Raw genomic sequence first — 22774 nt, 5'->3', positions numbered from 1 at the left:
TAAACTACTCAAGAACCAAAAATATTGATATAAGACATCATTTCTTGAGAGACCATGAAACCAAAGGAGATATCGTTTTGAGTCATGTAAGCACCGATAAACAACTAGCCAATATCTCCACTAAACCACTTGATGAGTAGAGGTTTTGTACTTTGAGGAGTGAGCTAAATATCTTGGACTCTCGTAACCTAGTTTGAGATCATACACATGTTTGATTGCTATAGAGAAATTTCTTTTGAAAAACTTACTAGAATTGCTAGGAGTGTGATTTTAAAAGTAATTTGATTTTTTGCTTACTTGAGACTATTGTTCCCATTGTTGACTATTGGCTAATCTCAAGTTAAGTGAGCTTCTCACATCACTAGATTTCTCTGTCGAAATTCAATCCTATCCTTCATTGAAATTCTTCTTTGATTAGGGGGGAGCCGGATATTTCGGACCTTTGTCCGGATACTCCGGGACTTCCGGATACTTTTTCGGATACTTCGGACGGTAAATGTCCTATATATACCGTGGAGGGGGTTGGGTAAACCTTTCCAACCTTCGAAATCTTCACCACCGACAGCTCCTCCGCGCCCACTCACGCCATTGCGGCGATTTCCATCTTCTCCCCATCCAAATCTTCAAGGAAGACTTGCCTCACCTCCGAAAACTCCGAGGTTTCATCGGATTCGAAGGATTCCCGCTTGCTCAATGTCTCTCAAGGTATTCAAACTTCAAATCACCTGATCTCTCAATGTAGTTGATGAAATTGGATATCCTTTAGGGCATTATCTTCACTCATGTCTAGCAGCTCGTACCCCAAATTTCACTCAAATCCCATGGTCGAATCTTTCGATTTCTTGAAGATAGGGTTTAAAATTCGATGCCCGAAGACACCGGATACTCTGTCCGGATACTCCGGAGGGTGTGGCCGGAGTATCCGGACATAAAACTGGACTCTCCGGATTTTCAGAATTCCAGCCAGCACGCTTCTCCTCTATTGTTTCTAGATTGATCCTAATCACTCAATCCTATCTACTCGGAAGCATTTATACTTTCCTTCTTCTTTTGTTATCTTCTGCTTAATAATTCTGACTCCTTTATTGCGCTGTTGAGCTAGAACAATACTACCCCTAAGTGTGGCTTCAACTGAGAGATGGTTCAAGTCACCTTGGGGAACGATTTCTAGATTAAGCTTTCTCATTTCCCAGCAAAGAGTCTCGTTGAAAGCTTCTACAGACAAGCAAGAGCAATGTGCCTTGCGACTTAGTGCATCCACAACGACATTGGCCTTGCCTGGATGATAGTGTACTTCCAAATCGTAATCTTTGATTAGTTCTAGCCAGCGTCTTTGCCTCATATTCAAAGCTGCTTGTGTAAAGATATACTTGAGGCTTTTGTGATCGGTATATATATGACACTTCGTGCCCATTAGATGATGTCTCCAGATCTTCAAGGCATGAATGACTGCTGCAAGTTCAAGATCATGGGTAGGGTAGTTCTGTTCATGAACTCTGAGTGCTCGGGATGCATATGCAATTACTCGGTTGTCTTGCATAAGCACACAACCAAGTCCGATTCCTGATGCATCACAATAGATGTCAAAGGGTTTTGACACGTCTGGTTGAGCTAAGACTGGAGTAGTCGTAAGATGATCTCGGAGAGTATGAAATGCATCTTCGCATTTTTGATCCCAAGAGAATTTGACACCTTTCTTTAGTAGTTCGGTCATAGGTTTGGCTATTCTGGAGAAATCTGGAATAAAGCGGTGATAATAGCCAGCTAGACCAAGAAAACTACGGATTTGATGGACTGATGTTGGAGATTTCCAATCCATCAGCTCTTGTACTTTGCTGGGGTCAACGGATATACCGTCACCAGAGATGGTATGGCCCAGAAATTTCACGGTATCTAACCAGAACTCGCACTTGGAGAATTTGGCGTACAGGTGGTGGTCTCTTAGTCGTTGCAGAATGACAGGAAGGTGTTTGGCATGATCTTCTGGATTTTTGGAGTAGATCAGAATGTCATCAATGAAGACCACAACAAATTTGTCGAGTTCTTGCATGAAGACAGAATTCATGAGATACATGAAATAAGCGGGAGCATTGGTAAGACCAAACGACATGACCAGATACTCGTATAGACCATATCGAGTGGATAAAGCTGTTTTTGGAATGTCACTGGGCCGGATCTTAATTTGATGATAGCCGGAATGAAGATCAATTTTAGAAAACACTTTAGCTCCGGCTAGCTGATCGAAGAGAATATCAATGCGGGGTAGGGGATATTTGTTTTTGATAGTTACCGCATTGAGAGGACGGTAGTCCACACATAGCCTTAAGCTATTGTCTTTCTTTTTTACAAATAAAGCTGGACAACCCCATGGTGATGCACTTGGACGAATAAAACCCTTGTCTAAGAGGTCCTGGAGTTGGATTTTCAACTCGGCCAACTCGTTAGGAGGCATACGGTAAGATCTCTTAGAAATAGGGGCTGTGCCAGGCTGGAGTTCTATGATAAACTCTATATCTCGATCTGGGGGCATTCCAGGCAAATCATCTGGAAAGACGTCTGGGTATTCGCAAACAACAGGGATATCCTTTAACTTGATCCCGGTTGCAGCATAGGTGCAAGAGTTGAAGTACTTCGATTGTGGAAGATAGAGAATAGTAGGTTCGTGCTCAAGTGAATCTATCTCCACAGTTCGAGAAGAGATATCTAAAGATACACGGTGCTGGGTCATCCAATTCATACCTAAAAGAACATCCATTCCTTCTAGGTCTTGTAATAGTAAATCTGTCCTCATCAGATTTTTACCCATTTGAATTGGCACGCTCCTACAAACTTGGTTTGAGGAGATTCTACCACCAGGAGTTGTTATCATATATACCCCACTAACAGGATAAAGATCCAGGCCTATTTTAGTGCCAAACTTTGCACTGACAAAGCTATGGGTGGCACCAGTATCAAAAAGAACAACTACTGGGTGATGGTTGATAGAAAATGTACCCGTTAATATTGGTGCCCCTTCGGGAAGTTCGGAGAGTGTGGTGAGGTTCACCCTTCCTTGGCGTACCTAGACCACTTGTCTCTTGCCCTTACCCTTACTGGTTGGAGTGGATGTTTGCCCATGGAAAGATTTCCTAGGTTGAGGGCAATCCTTGATGAAGTGGGATGGGCTTCCGCAGTTGAAACAACGATAGTTGCCTTGATTGACGGGCAGAAAGCTCGGCCGCGGACCTTGTTGTGGTTGCTACTGAATTTGTGGTGTCGGTGGTCGGTTGAATTGTGCCTGTTGGGGTGGTTTGGCTACCCATCTGCCAGGCAAATTGCCTCGAGGCGGGGCTCGAGGGGCATTGCTCGGGACCAACCGATAGCTGGACGGTTGCATAATTACAGGCCCTGTAGGTGCCTTCCATTTCTTTTCTGCTCTGTGGGCTGAGATACAATCTTCCTGAGTAATGGCCATATTGACCAGTTCATTGAAATTATCGGCCCTTACCAAATTCAGTCGTTCCTTAAGTTTGGTGTTCAGGCCTCGGCGAAAACGATCTCTTTTGCGGGCATCACTGTCCGCATGGTAGCCCGCGTACTGGCACAAGTGGTTGAAAACTTGTGCGTAATGCATGACGGTGCGGGTTCCTTGAGTCAGGTTCAGAAATTCATTGAGCTTGCGCTCAATGAGTCCCTCGGGTATATGGTGCGCTCGAAAAGCGGTCCGGAACTCATCCCAGGTGACGACATGATCGGCAGGCTGCATGGCGTGAAAATGATCCCACCATAAGCGAGCTGTGCCATGGAGTTGCTGGGCTGCAAAAAGCGCCTTGTTCTCATCCGAACATGGGGCAGCCAATATGGCAAACTTGGACTCGATAGTTCGAAGCCAAGCGTCTGCGTCCAGAGGCTCGTCTGCCTTATGGAATAATGGAGGCTGGGTACTGAGGAAATCTTGTTAACTGGCCGATAGGGGTTCATCTCGGCCTCGGGGTTGCTGATGGAAGTGGCCCATCTGAGCCTGTACAAGTTGGTTGAGGAGTTCTGTTTGTCGGGCCATAACCTTGGCCAGATTTTGGGGTGGTGGTGGCGGTTGCTGGGAACCACTGGCCTGATCTGCCCGGAAACCTTCCGGGGTTCCGCGCGTAGCTCCAACCATCTGAAACAAAGGAGATATCCAGTATCAATCATATCCTTACTCCTAATTTCAGATGATACGATATGACTGAGCAGATATGCAAGTGGTGAGACATATTTACCCTGCTGAGAACTCACAAGGTAAATGGATTGAGATGAATGATTTTGATAATAGCAAAGGCTGGAAATTAGATGGATATTTAGAATACTTGACCATAACTACCACAAGGCCCTTAAAGATACTATACTAAGGATAACCACCCGCTATAGGTCCTTAAACAAACAACACATACATTGCATTTGTGTATTTAAGGATGGATTATGCATGCACGTACTATTCGACCTCACAACCAAAAACAACTACCGAATATCTTCGGACTTACGAGGTTAATTCCGGTGGCATAACACATACGTCACTCCCTAATAACTAGTCGATAAATCCTACTCGTCCTAACCTCTTAATCGTGGTTAGTGTACCTGCAGAAGACCACATATACATATCATGAACCTTTCATGGCAGCACGACATGAAAGCGTCCCCAAATAGTACTGTTTATTATAGAAACAACATCTATACAATTACCGCCGTACAGACAACGTTAACATACGTCATCGAAACAACATATTCACGGGGGTACCGCAAAATGCGGGGGTATGAACAGCGATCGCCATACCCTGCGCCGAACCATATACTCCCAATATAACCAACCTAAGTTGATATATTGGCAGCATCTCAAGTAGGCCACTGCTTGAGAAACAGCGTTCGGTTCGCATCACCGACGGGAAGGCTAACTCCCCAGTTAGCTGAGGATCCTTACCTTCTTACCTCACCATCGAAGGTGTCGTTACAGAAAGTAAGGTTGAGTTGTGCATAAATTTAAGTTTTTGATAGAAAGTAGTGCTGCAAGTCAGAGCTATCTATATATATATATATACATATACTAGCAGCCACCTAAATATTCCCATATAAGTCCCTAGGGCTTTACGATCTAAGCACAACCTTAATGAATCCAACGCACGTTGTAAATTCATTTGTTGGGCCTATTTTATCCTGAAAATATTTTTTAAGATCTATTGTAGTCGTAAAAGTAAACCTGCAACTCTAATACCAGCTGTGGCAGAACCGCCTGAATTATTCCGGCTCAAGTGCGCTAGTCATTGCTATGCAGCCGATACTAACCCAACGCACTTCAAACGGAACAACCCATTGGTCTGTCGGGTCTCCGCCCGATGCAACCACGGTTCAATAGGATCGAAGCAGGTTTACCTCGCACGAAGGCGAGTTTACAACCATAGTAAAGCTCATCCACTTTTAATTTACAGATATGCAAATACCATTACAAACCTTGTTCAAAACTTCAAGTAAAACTTATACAAACAATGTTTAAACCGACAAGCTTAACTGCTTGTCCATGCTCATAGCGGAAGGGAAATAAACACGCGACTACATACGTCGCAGAGGTTGACACCATGCTCAGCCCAATGCCTGGTGTCACTCCGGAGGGTCACTGTCAGCCGGGGACGGATCCCACTCCACGGATCAGCCATGCGGAACAGAAGTTGGCCACGCAGAACTATCTGGGGGGTTCTCGAAGGTTATACCGGAAAATGTTACTAGCAAGACTGAGTATTCGAATACTCAGCAAGGCTTACCCGGGGTTGGGTATACTTTAGCTCGTAACTAGACTCATGAAGGCATTGTAAAAGTCCTGGGTTTATTTTCAGCTGAAAAGCAACAAAGAGTATGATCTACTTTCAAATTTTAGCTTTCATGTTCTAGTAATCATCCATTCTAGGTTAGCACCTACACTAAGCAAACAAGGTAGAGATTATCATTCACCATGATTATTTCATTTATGGATTCACTTCTTACTCTATGTGGCAGAAGGAATAAGCAGTCTCAATTTCCGCGAGAGACGGACGATTCTAAATCAAATTTCAAACCTTGCAAGGGTAAACCTAACTCACACGCTTGGAACATCCAAAGATCATTCCGAAGCAACCGTTTCCCTCATATTCCGGGTTATGGATCAGGGCCACCACAAGCGACTGCAGGACCATACGTCTGTAGCGCGACTACATGATTATACTTCTGTCTGCCTTGCAGAACGCACTCCCACACGTCGGTGCGTGTAAATATAAAATAAATGTCGAGTGGTGGAGACATGTCCATTTGCCGGGCCATTCAGGTACTAGGCTTACCACTTTACCATATTTCGCGGCATGTGGCTAGTACTTTCAAACGCTTAGCCACCACTACCACACACAGCGACCTTAACAACTAGTACGCCCTAACTCTCGGTGCTCCATAGTCTAGGTCGATCGGGAGGACCGCCACGGAACCGTAGACCATGAGAAAAGGGGTGAAGCTGGTCGCTCATCTAGGAGTCGTCCTAAGGCTCCAGAGAACTGCAGGCAAGCCGGTAATCCTCGAGCCATATGCCGGGGTTTGTCTCCCCAGTGTACTTCGTGATGTTCATCTGGGGATGGTACCATGGTAGGAACGCTGCGTTGCGGATGCGCGAGCTGAAAACCCTAGGACCTAGCGGATCGGGGCTCGGGCTTAAGTTCTTAGAGCTATCGTGGCATCTGCCGCGGCGAGGGTGATACCCTTGGCTCGCCACTGCTTGCTCATCCTCGCGCCCGTGCTTGCGGGTGTTGAGGGTGAGGCGTGTGTCACGGTCGGCGCCGAGGCATCCTCGAACGGGCGCTGCGAGGTGGTTGATGCTCGAGCCAAGGTGGTCACGGACGCCATGGCGTTTGAGCGACTGCAAGAGGAGCCGGACTAGTTGGTTCGTACCGTGGAGGGACTTCGTGGTGAACTCGATGCAAACGGCTAAGAGCGTGACACTGTCGTGCGTCTGTCCGAGAAGAGGGAGGAGTAGACATGATCCACCCAGGGGAGTCTTGCGAGTAAGATCTTTCTCCTCCTCCCTTCAGTTTGTTGGATTTTCTTGGCGTGGCGCGTTTGATCCTCCTCCCTTCCAGATGTCCAGTAGCAAGTGGCTTCCCTCCAGCAGGAGCTTGCCATCAAGGTGGACCTAAAGCTCCAAGCAGAGACGATGGCGGTTGACCTCATCACGGAGGTTGCTTATGGACGAGCGGAGATCGTCTGCCTGAATACCGATGAACTCAAGCTTCACGACCAGGTCTATGGTAGGATTTCGGTTGCTTTTGCCATCCTTTCTGAGTTTTCCGGCAGGCTCTTTGACGTTGTTGATGCGTGTCTGAACAGCCCTCGATGAGAAGCTTGGGCAGAAAGTGGTGGCGCACCGGCGCCTGGAGAGGGAGCTCAGTGTGGCCAAAAACACCCTCCTCAAGGAGTCCGATGGCCAAGACACCTTGTGACTTGCCGTTGGGTTGGCTTCGGACGACCTTGGTTTTGGACGACCTTGGGATGACTGGACGTGCGGAATGGCGAGGTGGGCGCTGCACCTCAGCGTGCAGCAGTCATTCGCGATCTCGCGCTCTCATTATGATAACATCGATCTGCAGGCGATGAGCCAACTCTTCGTGCTCGGCTATGTTGACGCCGAGCTGGACCAGATTGAGGAAGAGGTGGGCCCCTCGCACAGGTCTTGGCTGCAAGTATGGAGGAGGAAGTCGTTTTCAAGGATAGTTAGGCGAGCTTAGATGATGAACTCGCGCCCAAAGATGTGTCTATAAGCAAAGTTTTAAGCTTTTGATTTTGGCCGGGAAGGCCTTTGGCGAGGAAGGTTAAGGACACCCGACCGCTCCTAGCATTGAGGTGATAGAAACGAGATGCGAACGAGAGGACTCTGATCATGTTGGTGAGCAAGGGCGCCGTAGCCACTGGGACGTGGGTTTCCTGCAGTCCGACCAACTTTACCCAGAGCATGCTCTTTCTTAGCTTTTATTATCTCACCTCAATCGTAAGAAAGGGTTGGGCGCTGTAACACCCTAATATAATTTTCCCTAATTTTAATGAATTTATTTGGTCTTAAATAAATTTTCCAGGCTTTTCTTTAATTTTTGTGGCATTTAAAGCAATTTATAACAAAAGCAAATAAAATTTATCATAGGATTAAAGTGTTTGTGCATTCATGCTGCCGCATTGTGTTATTTGTGTTGAATTTATGTGTTTGAATTCAAATTGTATTTTGAATTCAAATAGTTTGTTTGAATAGATTGGGTAAAGAAAAAGGAAAAGAGATAAAACAAGGTAGCCAAACCTCCTCCTGGCCCAGCCCAACTCTCCCTTTCCTCTCCCTCTTCCCGCATGGGCCACGCCGGCCCACTCTCTTTTTCTCCCTTGGGCTCCCTTCCCTCTCTCCTTCCTCTCCCGAGGCCCAGCACACCCTCTCCCTTTCCCTTCCCCTGCGTGGGCCGCGCCCCGGCCCACCTTTTCCCTCAGCTCGGCCACTCCTCTCTCTCTCTCGCTGCCACTCCAGGCCCGCCTGTCGGCGCCTTCCTCTCACCCGAGCGTCAGCTCCTCCCACCCCTTCCTTTTCCCCCTCCCCTGTTTCTCCCCGCCGGCCGGCCGCCCTGCCACTGGCCGTGGCCCCGCCCCGCCGCGCTCCCGGGCCCTTGCGCCGCACCCGAGCCGCGCCCTGGCCGGTACTCGGGCCCTTTTCCCCTTCTAGAAGCTCGCCCGCCCTGGATTGGATCGAGCCGTAACGGGACCGCGAGAAGCTCGGGGTCCGTTGCGTGTGACCCGCACGCCGAGGCCGCCACCCCTCTTTTCTTAGCCCCAGCCGTTCTCTTGTGCTCCCCTCAGCCACCTCTGCCCTCCTCAACTCCCCTCTGTGCCCTAGCGCCGCCACTCCACCGCACGACCCGAGGGCTGCTCCGCCGCCAACCCGCCTGGCGCCACCGCAATTCGACACCGGAGCCCTCGATCCTCGGCCTCCAACCGTCGTCGCAGCACCCCGGTGAGGTAAGGAGCGCGCCGTGCCCCTTTTCCCTCCCTATCTCCCTCTGTACGTGCGCGCCCCACTTGCCGCCGTGACCCTGAGCCGCCCTCGCCGTGGAGATCACCTACCCGAGCCCTAATTAGCCGTCCCAAGCCCCTAGACGGGTTCCCAGCGTCGCGCTCTATCTCTAGGACTTGATGTCGTCCAAAAACCGAGCCCGGAGGGCCGGGTTTGGCCAGCTCCGGCGAGCCTCCGCTGCGGGAGCCGAGCTCCGGTGGCCGGCGCCGCCGTCCCGCGCGCCCATTTGCCCGAGCCGTAGGATGCGAGGCGAGCGGACAGGATTAGATCGAGCCGAAGTAGACCGGAGCCGCCGGATCGCGATCCAACGATCCGGATTAGAAGATACTGGTTCGCCCCTCCAGTTAAATCTGAGCCGTACATCTTCGATCCAGCGCACCGTATTAGATCCAAGGGAAGTGAGAATCAGGAGCATCGGATCGAGATCTAACGACTGTTAAGCGCGCGTACCCCTTCGCTGTTGGGATCTAATCTGGGCCGTAGATGTTAGATCCAGTGGCCCAGATTAAAGCATACCGCTTTGGCCTGGCGTTCTTGCTAAAGAGTCCCTGCCTTTTAGAGAAATCAACCCGCGCTCCAGTGTAGTTCAAAGATAATCACAGATAGGTCCTGTTTTATTCGCTTAAGCCCTTGAGCTTCCTGCATTTTGTACCCGCGGTCCATGTCTTGGGTTTTCTCATGCTAGCCCCTGAGTCTAGGGTTTATTTACGTTTAAGTCCTCGGTTTTTGTGCAGAACCCCTGGAAATTAGGTTTTTCTTACAAATAAGTCCCTGGATCTTGTTTCGAGCGCAGTTTTCGCGTTTTAGCCCCGTTTTAGGTGTTCTTTATATCCACGCGATCGTTGTAACGCGTAGAATAGTTTTAGGCTAGTTTTATGTGCTGTTCCATTGTATTGATGTACTGTTTCTTATATTTTGCTATTGTTTGCATGTGTGTGCATGTGTGGCACATGTGTTGCTGTTACGATCGTGAGTAGACGTCGATCCACCGGAGCAGTACCAGGAGCAGCCATCTTCCGAGCAGTTCGAGCAGCAGCCGGGAGAGTACGAGGAAGGCAAGTATAACATGAACCTCCTATCACTTGTAAATACAATTTCATACTGCATTCCAATTCTGTATGCCTATAAGGATTTCCTAGCCACCTTTATATCCTTATATACATCCTTTGGGTTGCATTTTGGTTAGTTGTGCTAGCTTGCTGCGCTATAACAAATCTTGGTCCTTTTTAATTAATTGGATTAATGGTCCTATGCAACTTAATTCTGGAGCTGACCCTCTGTGCTGTGTGCTTGAGTGGTTTGTGCGTCCTTAAAAGATGTTTTTGTTAGAAACATGGTTTAGGGGGCCAGCACGGTGCTTAGTGCTTGGTTGGCCACTCTCCATAAGGACCGGTTCATAGAGCGACAACCTGGGACAACCGCGCAACCACAAGACTGGAATGGGACGGTCTTGACTTACTAATTAGGTCGTGTTGGTTCGGGAGTAACTTACCTGCGTGGGCAAGAGGGGTGGTAAGCTTCAATGGTCCCTGCTCCTCCGGCTTGGTCTGTGCTGTGTGTCTTGTACCCCCGGAGGTGGGCCCTATCGTCGCTGATCCAGAATCCTTAGCGGTTACACCTTACCAACGTGGTCCTTTGTAACGGTCTCGTAGTATGCTTGCTAGCCAACTCACCTAAGGAAGTGTGATGAACAACTAGCGTAGCTCACGACTTGTGGGTAAAGTTGTGCAACCTCTCAAGAGTGTAAAACTGATATATCAGCTGTGCTCACAGTCATGAGCGGCCCAGATCCTCCGTCTGATTAGTGGGGTTATCAACCTTTGATTAGGGAGATTCCCCGGGTGGTTTTGGTTTGGATGGTTCTCAGTAGTTCTTAATTAATATTGATTAATTCTTATGCAATTTGGGCTTATGGTAATTCATCCACTTGTAGTAATTAGCTTTAATAAAATTTGCCAAGATTAAAAGCTAATGCAGTTGAGTCAGCTAACCTTAGAGCCTCATACTCGTGTTATACTTGTTGAGTACGACTTTGTACTCACACTTGCCCCTCTACTCTTCTGTTCTATTTCGGATATCTTCGACTGCTGCTCAGTGCCCGGCAACGTGGAGGACTACGTCAGCGGCTTCGATGACTTCTAGGCGTTTGTCTCCCGGTCGACGTCCCTGTGGCGCCCAGCTCTTCATGTATTCATTTTACGCTTCCGAAATCCTTGAACTGATTCTTGATTCAGTTGTAATAAAGATATTCATTTTATAATTTATACGCTTTTATTCGTGACATGTGTTGTGATATCTTGATAATCTGTTGTATATATGCGTGACTCGATCCTGGCGCATATATGATTGCTCGATTTATGTTCTTATAAATCGGGTGTGACAGGCGCGAAGAGTTTCAAGTAGGTATGGCCTTAACAACCCCCAAGTGAGGCCCAACCCCTATTGTGGCTGGGGTCGGGCATCACTAAAGGGCAGGCAGAAGAGAAGGTTTTTGCACCAGAGCTTGTTAACCAGCGTGAATATAAACATAGCTTGGAAAGACTAAGGGTAAAATCAACGTAACTGTTCAATGTTCTAGGCGTTGGTGAAGACTTCACTGTCGGCAGTCTGTTGCTTATTGGTGCCTGGCTAGAGCACTTCCGCAACGATGAAAGGCCCCTCCCAAGGTGGGGAGAGCTTGTCGCAATCCTTATTGCTCTAGACGAGGTGTAACGCCAGGTCGCCGATGTTGAACGCCCGACCCCGCACTCAGTGCAACGCTTGCTAGTACTTTGTTGGTACTTGCTGGTACTTGGCTGATTGGAGCAGGCGACATCGCGTGCTTTGTCGAGCTGGTCCATCATATCTTCAAGGGATGCCTCGGCCCTTGTTCATCGTACGCCCTAACTCTCGGCGCTCCATAGTCTAGGTCGGTCGGGAGGACCGCCACAGAACCGTAGACCATGAAAAAAGGGGTGAAGCTGGTCGCTCATCTAGGAGTTGTCCTAAGGCTCCAGAGAACTGCAGGCAAGCCGGTAATCCTCGAGCCATATGCCGGGGTTTGTCTCCACAGTGTACTTCGTGATGTTCATCTGGGGATGGTACCATGGCAGGAACGCTGCGTTGCGGATGCGCGAGCTGAAAACCCTAGGACCTAGCGGATCGGGGCTCGGGCTTAAGTTCTTAGAGCTATCGTGGCATCTGCCGCGGTGAGGGTTATACCCTTGGCTCGCCACTGCTTGCAAATCCTCGCGCCCGTGCTTGCGGGCGTTGAGGGTGAGGCGTGTGTCACGGTCGGCGCCGAGGCATCCTCGAACAGGGACGTTCGTGGGACCTTCTCCCCCGTGCGGGGCTTGGTGGACGGACATGTCCTTGACACCCCGCATCATAGAGGGGTGCTGGCTGGCATTGGGCCCACGTCGCTGAGACATTGAGCTCTCTGCCTATTGTCATGCCGCGCGCTCAAGGAGCTTACGCAGCTTGTGTTGGGCGCGACGCGCCTCTAGCGCCGTAGGTTTCAGGAGTCCTTTGAGCAGAGCCGCTGTGGCAGTGATAATCTGGTTCACCCGGGTAAAGAGTGGGGGTCCCTCGTTGTCTTTAAGGATCCTCCAGTTGACGTCACGGGCGTTGCCGCATGCGCGCCCACCGTCTCCGCGGTATCTGATCTCGCGCTCGAGTTTGGGGTGTTCCTGCTCTAGCTGCAGGCGTGCCTCCTCAAGCTCCTTTTATCGCTCCCACAGCTGCTCCAGCTGCACGCACGGCGGGGCTTGGTTTCTCTCCCGGGCTCCATCGTCGAAGACGTCTGGGGGAGTGTTTCCATTGTGGGCACTTTCGACATGCCCCTCAAGGGGGTCTACCATGAAGCACTCCCGCGAGGGGTGATGGCTTCCCCCGCTGGAGTTGTGTGACACCCTAGGTGTCAAAATTGTAAAATATTAGGAAGAGTGTGAAATGTAAATACATTAAATTAAATGAAATTGGATGAATGTGTGAAATTTGAGTGCATATGTGACAATAAGGACTTGTGTGTAATTAGACAAAAATAAGAGTCCTTTTGTGAAAAATGTTGAGTTACAAAGGTAACTCTCAAATTTACACTAGGGGTTAAAGTGTAAAAATATAAGTCATCATTGCATTACCTGAACTTGCAATTAGGTCCAAAATTATAAGAAATTTACGTTCATAAGGACAAAACCTTATTAAAGTTGAATTTGGTTCAAAAGTTAAAATTAAAGCTTTGTACTTTGAGTTTTTGAACTTGAACCCTAAAGAAATGTTGTAGGGTTTGAAAAACTCTACAACTTTTATTTTGATCATTTTCTCATTAGGGTTTTGGATCAACAGAAAATTTCAAGGAGACCCCTCGGACCCCACCTCTCTCTTCTTCTTCCTATAGCACGCTCTGCTCCTCTACCTCCTCGGCCGCCGGCGCAGTGCACCTCCCCCGGCCGCCGCTGTGCAGCTGCTGCCGCACCACCTCTAGCTTCCACCCTCCCCCACGCGTCACTTGGACGCCGGCCGCCGCCCTAGCTCGCCCCTGCTGGCCCTTTCCCGCGCGCGCCATGCCGATCCGAACGCCGCCCGGCCGACACCTCACCGCCGCCGTGGCACGGGCCGAGCACCCCCTCCGGACCTCTAATCTCCTACTCCCGAGCTTCTCCAGCTCATGACCATTCTATTCTCCGCTTCAACTCTTCCGCACAACACCCCGAGACCCGAGCTCCACTGCCGCCCCCTTCCTCCGCTCCGGCGACCCCCTGCTCGCTGCGGGCAGCTCACTCCAAGCCTCCCCGCACCATTACAACTCCCTGGGAAGCTTCCCCTCATCTCACTAATACTCCCCGACCACTTCTCGCGACTGAACTCCCGCAGGAACCATCTCGCCGTCGCTACCCCCTCGCCGGTGAGCTCCTGTTTCCGTCGAGCCCGTCCTTCCGCCCCTTCTCCGACCGATCCAACTACCCCAATAGCTTCCTCTCCTCTTGTTGCAGCTGCTGAACTAGGACTTGACCGCCCTCCTTGCCGGGAAACCTCCTACTGACGAGCTCCCCTCCGCCGCCGCCTCAGCCACCGTGGGAAACTCACCTCTGGTCACCCCCTCTTCCTCCCACGCCCACCCCTGGACGCGCCTTGAGCTCCTGATGCTCGTGGGCCAGTCCCTCTCCACCCCCGACGCCACCCCTCACTGGGATTTGGCCGGCGATGCCCCTGCCCTTTCTTCCCCGATGAGCAAGGACTCAATTGCTTTGATTTCAAACTTTCTAGGGTTCTGTTTGTAAAATTCCAATCCCTCCCCCCCAATTCAAAGCTGTGAACTTCAAAAATATGTAGAAAATTGTAGAAAATTAAGAAAAATGTCAAACTAATTGGGTTTGAATCCTTGAGTTAAATTCGACTACTTTTATATAGGGGTTTTGAACTGAATATGTCTGGATTTTGATCTAGGTTAAATAATAGGAAATAGGTGCTTTAATTAGATCTTTTGATCCATAGTTGTGCTGTAGCTGAATTTTGGAACTTATTGTATGTTCCATGTGTAGCTCTATGTAAAAGTTTGAGTTCTTTACTGCTCAATTGCTTAAAAATTCGAGTACCTTTGTTGTATGTTGATGGAATGCTTAGATTTTATTTTAAGGATGCTTCTATTAGTGTTTGTATCTAAAATTTATACCCTAACTTCCTTTTCGCATGTGTAAACCATAGTAAAAATTTTAGGATTAATAGTAGGCTATACACCAAGTTATGGATTTATGCTTATTTTCAAAGATAATTCATTTATGCTAGTTTTTATTCATGAAAAATTATGAAAATATTTTGAGGTGTTGCTCTTGAGTAGTGCAACCTGTTCACAAAAACCTAGGAAAAAACATTGTATATATCTATAGTTATAAATAACTCTTAATACATTAGTGCTGTTGTTAATTATTCTTGTAGCATAATTTCTATGAAGATAAAATCTTGATAAGTTTACAGTAACTTAAACATAGCTTTATTTGTAATTAATAAAAGTTTCAACCCCCGTGCTATAGTAGTCTATTTTGTAAAAAAATGAAACATGTTGTCTAATGTAGCTAACTAGGTTAGTTTATACTCGATAAATGACTGCCCAGTAGAAGAGTAAATGATATGTTTGATGAGTAAGCTATGTTGTCATTGGATTGCAACTTTATTGTGAAGTAAAATGAAAGTGTACGCATCTCTTAAACTACATCTTTGCATATCATATAGACTCAACTACTCTTGCCGACGGAGACTACGAACTGATCCCGGAATCAGAAGTGGAAATTTCTGAAGACCCCGGGAACGTCGTTAGAAATCTAACTGAAGCTCCGAACCAAAGTTCGGAAAACCTTGACACTCCTGCCCCCAACCCCACTCACGAAGGCAAGCCCCAGTGCATAACCCAGTATTTCAAATTACTACATTTATGCAATTCTATATGTATATATTATATCTTGCATTAAGTCCAGGAATTGAAATGGAACCCTAGATGCATTGATACTAGGAACCTATGTATTGTGCCTGAGTCCTTATCGCATAGATGCTCTGCTAATAGGACCGGTAGAAGTCGGGTGATTTCCTGTCACTCGCGCGATATAGGAGTTGCAATGTTTACATTCCTGCAACCACTATAAAGATGATGGACGGGGTTGTGATTATGATTCATGACCTGGGTAAGAACCCCGTCTGTGTTGATGAATTTGGCTAAGGTCGCAGTGTGTGGTAGCGGTGGTTAAGCGTTTGAAAGTACTAGCCACATGCTGCGAAATATTGGTAAGCGGTAAACCTAGTAACCAATCGGCCCGAGGAGTGGACATACCTCCCACCACTCGTATTTGGTTTTTCCAGTTACTCGCTTCGATGTGTGGGAATACGTGTTGCAGGGCAACCAGGAGTACGGTCATGTAGTCGCGCTACAGACGTATGTCCTGCACATTGGATGTGCGTATGGTCCTGCAGTCGCTTGTGGTGGATTTGATCCATGAGTCGGAATGAAAGGCAAATGGTTGCTTCAGAACGATTTCTGGATGTTCCAAGCTTGTGAGTTAGGTTTACCCTTGCAAGGCTAAAATTTGATTCAGGAATCGTCCGTTTCTCGCGGAGATTGAGACTGCTTGATCCCTTTGCCACATAGAGTAACAAGAGCAACTTTATGGTTATCAAATGTCACACCCGATTTATAAGAACATAAATCGAGCAATCATATATGCGCCATGATCAAGTCATGCATATATACAACAGATTATCAAGATATCACAACACATGTCAGGAATAACATTAATATAAATCGTAAACGAATCATGAATGAATTATTTTATTACAACCGAATCAAGAATCGGTTCAAGAGTTGCGGAAGCGTAAAAGGAATACATGAAGAGCTGGGCGCCACAGGGACGTCGACTGGGAGACAAACACCTAGAAGTCGTCGAAGCCGCTGACGTAATCCTCCACGTTGCTGGGCACTGAGCAGCAGTCGAAGATATCCAAAATGGAACAGAAGAGTAGAGAGGCAAGTGTGAGTACAAACTAGTACTCAACAAGTATAACACGAGTATGAGGCTCTAAGGTTAGCTGACTCAACTGCATTAGCTTTTAATCTTGGCAAATTTTATTAAAGCTAATTACTACAAGTGGATGAATTACCAAAAACCCAATTGCATAATAAATTAATCAATATTAATTTAAACTACTGAGAACCATCCAAACCGAAACCACCCGGGGAATCGCCCTCGTCAAAGGTTGATAACCCCACTAATCAGACGGAGGATATGGGCCGCTCATGACTGTGAGCACAGCTGATATATCAGTTTTACACTCTCGAGAGGTTGCACAACTTTACCCACAAGTCGTGAGCTACGCTAGTTGTTCATCACACTTCCTTGGGTGAGATGGCTAGCAAGCACACTACGAGACCGTTACAAAGGACCACGTTGGTAAGGTGTAACCGCTAAGGATTCTGGATCAGCAACGATGGGGCCCACCTCTGGGGGTACAAGACACACAGCACAGACCAAGCCGGAGGAGCAGGGACCATTGAAGCTTACCACCCCTCTTGCCCACGCAGGTAAGTTACTCCCGAACCAACACGACCTAATTAGTAAGTCAAGACCGTCCCATTCCAGTCTTGTGGTTGCGCGGTTGTCCCAGGTTGTCGCTCTATGAACCGGTCCTTATGGAGAGTGGCCAACCAAGCACTAAGCACCGTGCTGGCCCCCTAAACCATGTTTCTAACAAAAACATCTTTTAAGGACGCACAAACCACTCAAGCACACAGCACATAGGGTTGGCTCCAGAATTAAGTTACATAAGACCATTAACAAAATTAATTAAAAAGGACCAAGTGTGTCATAGCGCAGCAACCTAGCACAACTAACCAAAATGCAACCCAAAGGATATATATAAAGGATATAAAGTGGCTAGGAAAGTCCTTATAGGCATGCAGTATTAAAATGCAGTATGAAATTGTATTAAAAAGTGATAGGATGTTCATGTTATACTTGCCTTCCTCGTACTCTCCCGGCTGCTGCTCGAACTGCTCGGAAGATGGCTGCTCCTGGTACTGCTCCAAAGGCTCCGCGTCTATTCATGATCGTAACAGCAATACATGGGCCACACATGCACACACATGCAAACAATAGCAAAGTATAAGAAAACAGTACACCATTACAATAAAACAGCACACAAAACTAGCCTAGAACTAATCTACGCGTTACAATGATCGCGTGCATATAAAGAACACCCTAAACGGAGCTAAAACGTGAAAACTGCGCTTAAAACAAGATCCAGGGACCTAATTGTAAGGAAAACAGAGAAACCAGGGGCTTCTGGACAAAACTCGGGGACTAAAACGCAATTAAACCCTAGATGCAAGGGCTAACTCGCTAAAAACCCTAGACTGGACTGCGGGTTCAAAATCCGGGAAGTTCAGGGGCTTAAGCGAATAAAACAGGACCCATCTGAGATTATCTTTGAACTACACTGGAGCGCGGGTTGATTCCCGGAAAACCGGAGGACTCTTTAGCAAAAAGAGCAGACCGAACCGGTATCTCCTGTTCTGGGCCCTCGGATCCTGATCGTGCGGCTGGGATTAGATCCACTAAGTGAAGGGGTACGCGTGGATCCCGTCCGTTGGATCCAGATCGGATGGTCGGGAACGGATCTAGGTTTACAACTCGCGCGATTCACCGGATTTGAATTGGACGGCGGAGATTTAAAATCCCGGCGAACCGGTACGCGCTGCTTGGGTCCCTTGGATCTGAATCGCACGGCTCAGAGCTACCCCGGCACGATCTAATCCTGGGCGTGGGCTCTAGATCGGATGGTTGGGGGCTCTCGGGCGCTCGGGCGGCGGCGCTGGTCGCCGGAGCTTGTCTCCGCGGTGGCGCGCGGCTCGGGCTCGCCGGAGCTCGGCGTTCCCGCCGCTCCGGGGGCCGAACTAACCTGGGCTTGGGTCCGGCATGACCTGCGCGACACGCGTGACTCACCTAGGGCCCAAAAGAAACGCAGGGAGGACTCTAGCGACGAGTCCGACGGCGGGGGCGGCTCGGGGCGGCGGCGCACCGGCGGCGCTCGCGTTCTGGTTGTTACAGGCGGCTAAAGGCTACCGCAGCTGGTGCAAAAGGACTAGAGCGCGAAGGGGGAACTCACCGAGGGGCTACGGTGCCCGGAGTGTGGCGGAGGAGGTACAACGACGACGACTGGCGGCAGAAGGACGACGGCGCTCGCGGGGAAAGGTGCTGCAGGAGTGGCCGGGGCCCTTAGCTGGGGTAGATCGGCTCCGGGTACTCCTGTGGAGGTGGCAGAGGGGTCAAGGGGGCGTGAGGATCACCGGCGGCGAATAATTTCAGGGGGCGGGAGGTCTCACCGGCGGCGGCTTCTTCGCAGAATTCAGGTGGTGCAGAGGTCCGGAGCTCGAGTGCCGGGCTCGGGGAGGTTCCTGGTGGCGAGGTGAGGCGAGCGCGGGGGCTGTCGAGGTCGGTGGCGCTCCGGAGCAGCGGTCCGGCGGTGAGGCAGAGAGGCGGGGACGCGGCGGAGCAAGGCGGCTGCGGTACTGGCGGCGGCTACGGTTTAGGGTTAGGGTTCAGATGGGTTGGTGGGGCTACTGGGCCACTTAAGGACCGGGGGTCGAGGCCTCGGCGTGCGGGCCCAAAGGAAAGGCTCGCCGGCGTTTTCGGAAGCCGTTGAGCGCCGGGGAAACAGAGCAAGGGAAGAGAAAGAAGGAGAGGTGGGAGAGGGCGCTGACGCGTGGGTCCAGCTCGCCAGAGAGAGAGGGGGGCGAGCGGGGAGACAGGCCGGGCTGGGGGGGAAACTGGGCCGGGGCTCGGCCCACGCGGGGGAAAAAGAGGAGAGAGCTGGGCCTCGGGCTGGGGAAAGAAAGAGAGGGGGAGGGAGAGGGTTTTGGGCCGGCTGGCTGGGCTCCTTTCTTCTCCTTTTCTTTTTCTACACTCCACTAATTCAAACAAAACTATTTGAATTCAAATACAATTTGAATTCAAATCTATACACTCAACACAAATAAAACAATGCTGCGGCATGAATGCACAAACACTTTAATCCTATGATAAATTTTTATTTTCTTGCGTTATAAATTGCTTTAAATGCCACAAAAATTAAAGAAAAGCCTGGAAAATTTATTTAAGCCCAAATAAATTTATTAAAAATTGGGAAAATTTACCTTAGGGTGTTACAAACCTACCCCCTTACAGGAATCTCGTCCCGAGATTCGGATAGGCTAGCTAGCAAAGAGATCGGGATATGTCTTCCTCAGCTCGTCTTCTCGCTCCCAAGTAGCCTCTTCCTCCGTGTGATGACTCCACTGAACACGGCACATCTTGATCTTCTTGTTCCTGATAACTCTCTCAGACGTCTCCAGAATCTTTACCGGATGCTCGACATAGGTCAGATCCTCCTGCACATCCAACCCTTCTATCGGTGCTTGCTCTTCTGGCACTCTCAAGCACTTCTTCAGCTGAGACACGTGGAACACATCGTGCACTCCCGAGAGATTGAGTGGCAACTCCAAACGATATGCCACCTCACCTTTCCGCTCCAACACCTTGAACGGACCTATGTATCGAGGGGCTAGCTTCCCTCGTACATTAAACCTGCGGATTCCTCTCATCGGCGAGACCTTCAGATATACATGATCACCCACTGCGAAGGTCAAATCTCGGCGACGAACATCCGCATAGCTCTTCTGACGAGTCTGAGCGACCCTCAGATTCTCTCGCACCTGCTGCACCAACTGTTCGGCCTCCTCAACAATATCCGGACCAAACACCTGCCTCTCGCCAATCTGATCCCAATACAGCGGAGTCCTGCATTTCCGACCATACAGGGCCTCAAACGGGGACTTCTTCAGACTAGCCTGATAACTGTTGTTATAAGAAAACTCTGCATACGGCAGGCATTTATCCCAGCTGGTACCATACTGAATAGCACAGGCTCGAAGCATATCCTCCAACACTTGGTTGGTCCTTTCTGTCTGCCCATCGGTCTGAGGATGATAAGCGGTACTGAAGCGCAGCTTCGTATCCAACGAATCATGCAACTGCTCCCAGAACCGTGAAGTGAACTGAGATCCTCGATCAGATATAATCTTCTTAGGAACACCATGCAGACAGACAATTCTGGAGATGTACAACTCTGCGAGTCTAGCACCGGAGTAAGTAGTGTTCACCGGAATAAAATGAGCAACCTTCGTCAACCGGTCCACTACTACCCATATGGAGTTGTACCCTTTCTGAGTACGAGGCAAGCCAACAATGAAGTCCATTGTGATTTCCTCCCATTTCCACTCTGGAATCTTCAACGGCTGCAATAACCCTGCTGGCCTCTGATGCTCTGCCTTGACACGTTGACAAGTGTCACAAATAGCCACGTACTCCGCAACGGAACGCTTCATTCCATACCACCAGAATCGTTCCTTGAGATCGTAATACATCTTCGTACTGCCTGGATGGATAGAATAAGCTGTATCATGGGCCTCACTCAGAATCAGCTTCCTGAGATCATTCACATCCGGCACACATATACGACCCTTGTACCATAAGGTACCCTGATCATCCTCTCTGAAATGAGGAGCCTTGCCAACCTTGAGTAACTCACGAATCTCCTGCAGCTTCTGATCTTCCTTCTGATGCTGCCTGATCTCAGCCTCTAGAGTGGGCTCCGCCTCGAATGAGGTACCCGAGGTGTGATGCAAGAAACCCAGGCTCAACTGCTCAAACTCCTCGCATAACTCCCGAGGCATCTGAAAAGCCACGGCCATGTTAACATAGCTCTTCCTGCTCAGAGCATCTGCTACAACATTGGCCTTGCCCGGATGATAGTGGATTTCCAGGTCATAATCCTTGACCAACTCTAGCCATCTTCTCTGTCGCATGTTCAGCTCACTCTGGGTGAAAATATACTTGAGGCTCTTATGATCGGTGTAAATATCACACCTCTGCCCAAACAAGTAATGCCTCCATATCTTCAGAGCATGCACAACTGCGGCTAACTCCAGATCATGAGTGGGATAATTCAGCTCGTGCCGGCGCAACTGCCGCGAAGCATAAGCTATCACTCTGCCTTCCTGCATCAGGACGCAACCAAGACCATCCCTCGAAGCATCACAATACACTGTGAACCTCTTGCTCTGGTCTGGCAGAGTAAGGACTGGCGCCGTAGTCAACCTCTTCTTCAGCTCCTCGAAGGCCTTCTGATGCCCATCAGTCCAAGAGAAATCCACACCCTTCTCTAACAAGGAAGTCAAAGGCTTCGCAATCTTGGAGAAATTCTCGATGAACCTCCGATAATATCCAGCTAAGCCCAGAAAAGAGCGGACTTCCTTCACTGTCTGCGGTACAACCCAGTCAAGCACATCCTTCACCTTTCCGGGGTCCACAGCAATACCTCCCTTGGAGATAACATGACCGAGGAATGGAACCTCATCAATCCAGAACTCGCACTTGCTGAGCTTGGCATACAACTTGTGCTCTCTGAGCCTCTGCAACACAAGTCTCAGATGCTTCTCATGCTCCGCTTCTAACTTGGAATATATCAGGATATCATCAATAAATATCACCACAAAGGTGTCCAGATAATCCATGAAAACCTTGTTCATTAGATGCATGAAGAAAGCCGGAGCATTAGTCAAGCCAAAGGACATGACCGTATACTCATAGAGCCCATACTTGCAGGTGAATGCCGTCTTCGGAATATCCTCAGAACGAATCTTCAGCTGGTGATAACCCGAACGCAGATCAATCTTCGAGAATACACAAGCACCCTGAAGCTGATCAAAAAGATCCTCAATACGGGGCAATGGGTGCTTGTTCTTGATGGTGACCGCATTCAGATCCCGATAATCGACGCACATTCTCTTCGCACCATCCTTCTTCTCTACAAGCAATACAGGAAAAGCCCAAGGAGAGAAACTGCGACGGATATAACCCTTAGCTAGCAACTCGTCGACAGTCTTCTTAACCTCCTCATGCTCGACAGGAGCCATACGATAGGGCCTCTTAGCAATAGGAGCTGTGCCAGGCAAGAGATCAATAGAAAACTCAATGTCGCGATCAGGCGGCATACCTGGCAAATCATCCGGAAAGACATCCGGGAATTCAGACACCACGCGAATACCATCCGTGGGTCTAGCCTCCATCTGATGAAGAAATCCAGAAGGCTCTGTAGCTCCAACAGTGACCTCCTGACCATCCGGTGCTGACAGAAGAACTGTCCTCT

The 22774-nt window shown here is 48.9% G+C and overlaps 1 pseudogene; it reads left to right on the top strand.

Annotated features, from left to right (window-relative positions):
• The first annotated feature begins 7529 nt into the window (after positions 1-7529).
• Positions 7530-22774, top strand: part of LOC112892597 — a 62817-nt pseudogene continuing 47572 nt past the window's right edge.

The sequence above is a fragment of the Panicum hallii genome, chromosome 5 (genome assembly GCF_002211085.1).
Source record: "Panicum hallii strain FIL2 chromosome 5, PHallii_v3.1, whole genome shotgun sequence".
Classification (NCBI taxonomy): domain Eukaryota; kingdom Viridiplantae; phylum Streptophyta; class Magnoliopsida; order Poales; family Poaceae; genus Panicum; species Panicum hallii.
The sequence above is the reverse complement of the archived record's forward strand: the minus strand, read 5'-3'. Positions and strand labels throughout refer to the sequence as shown.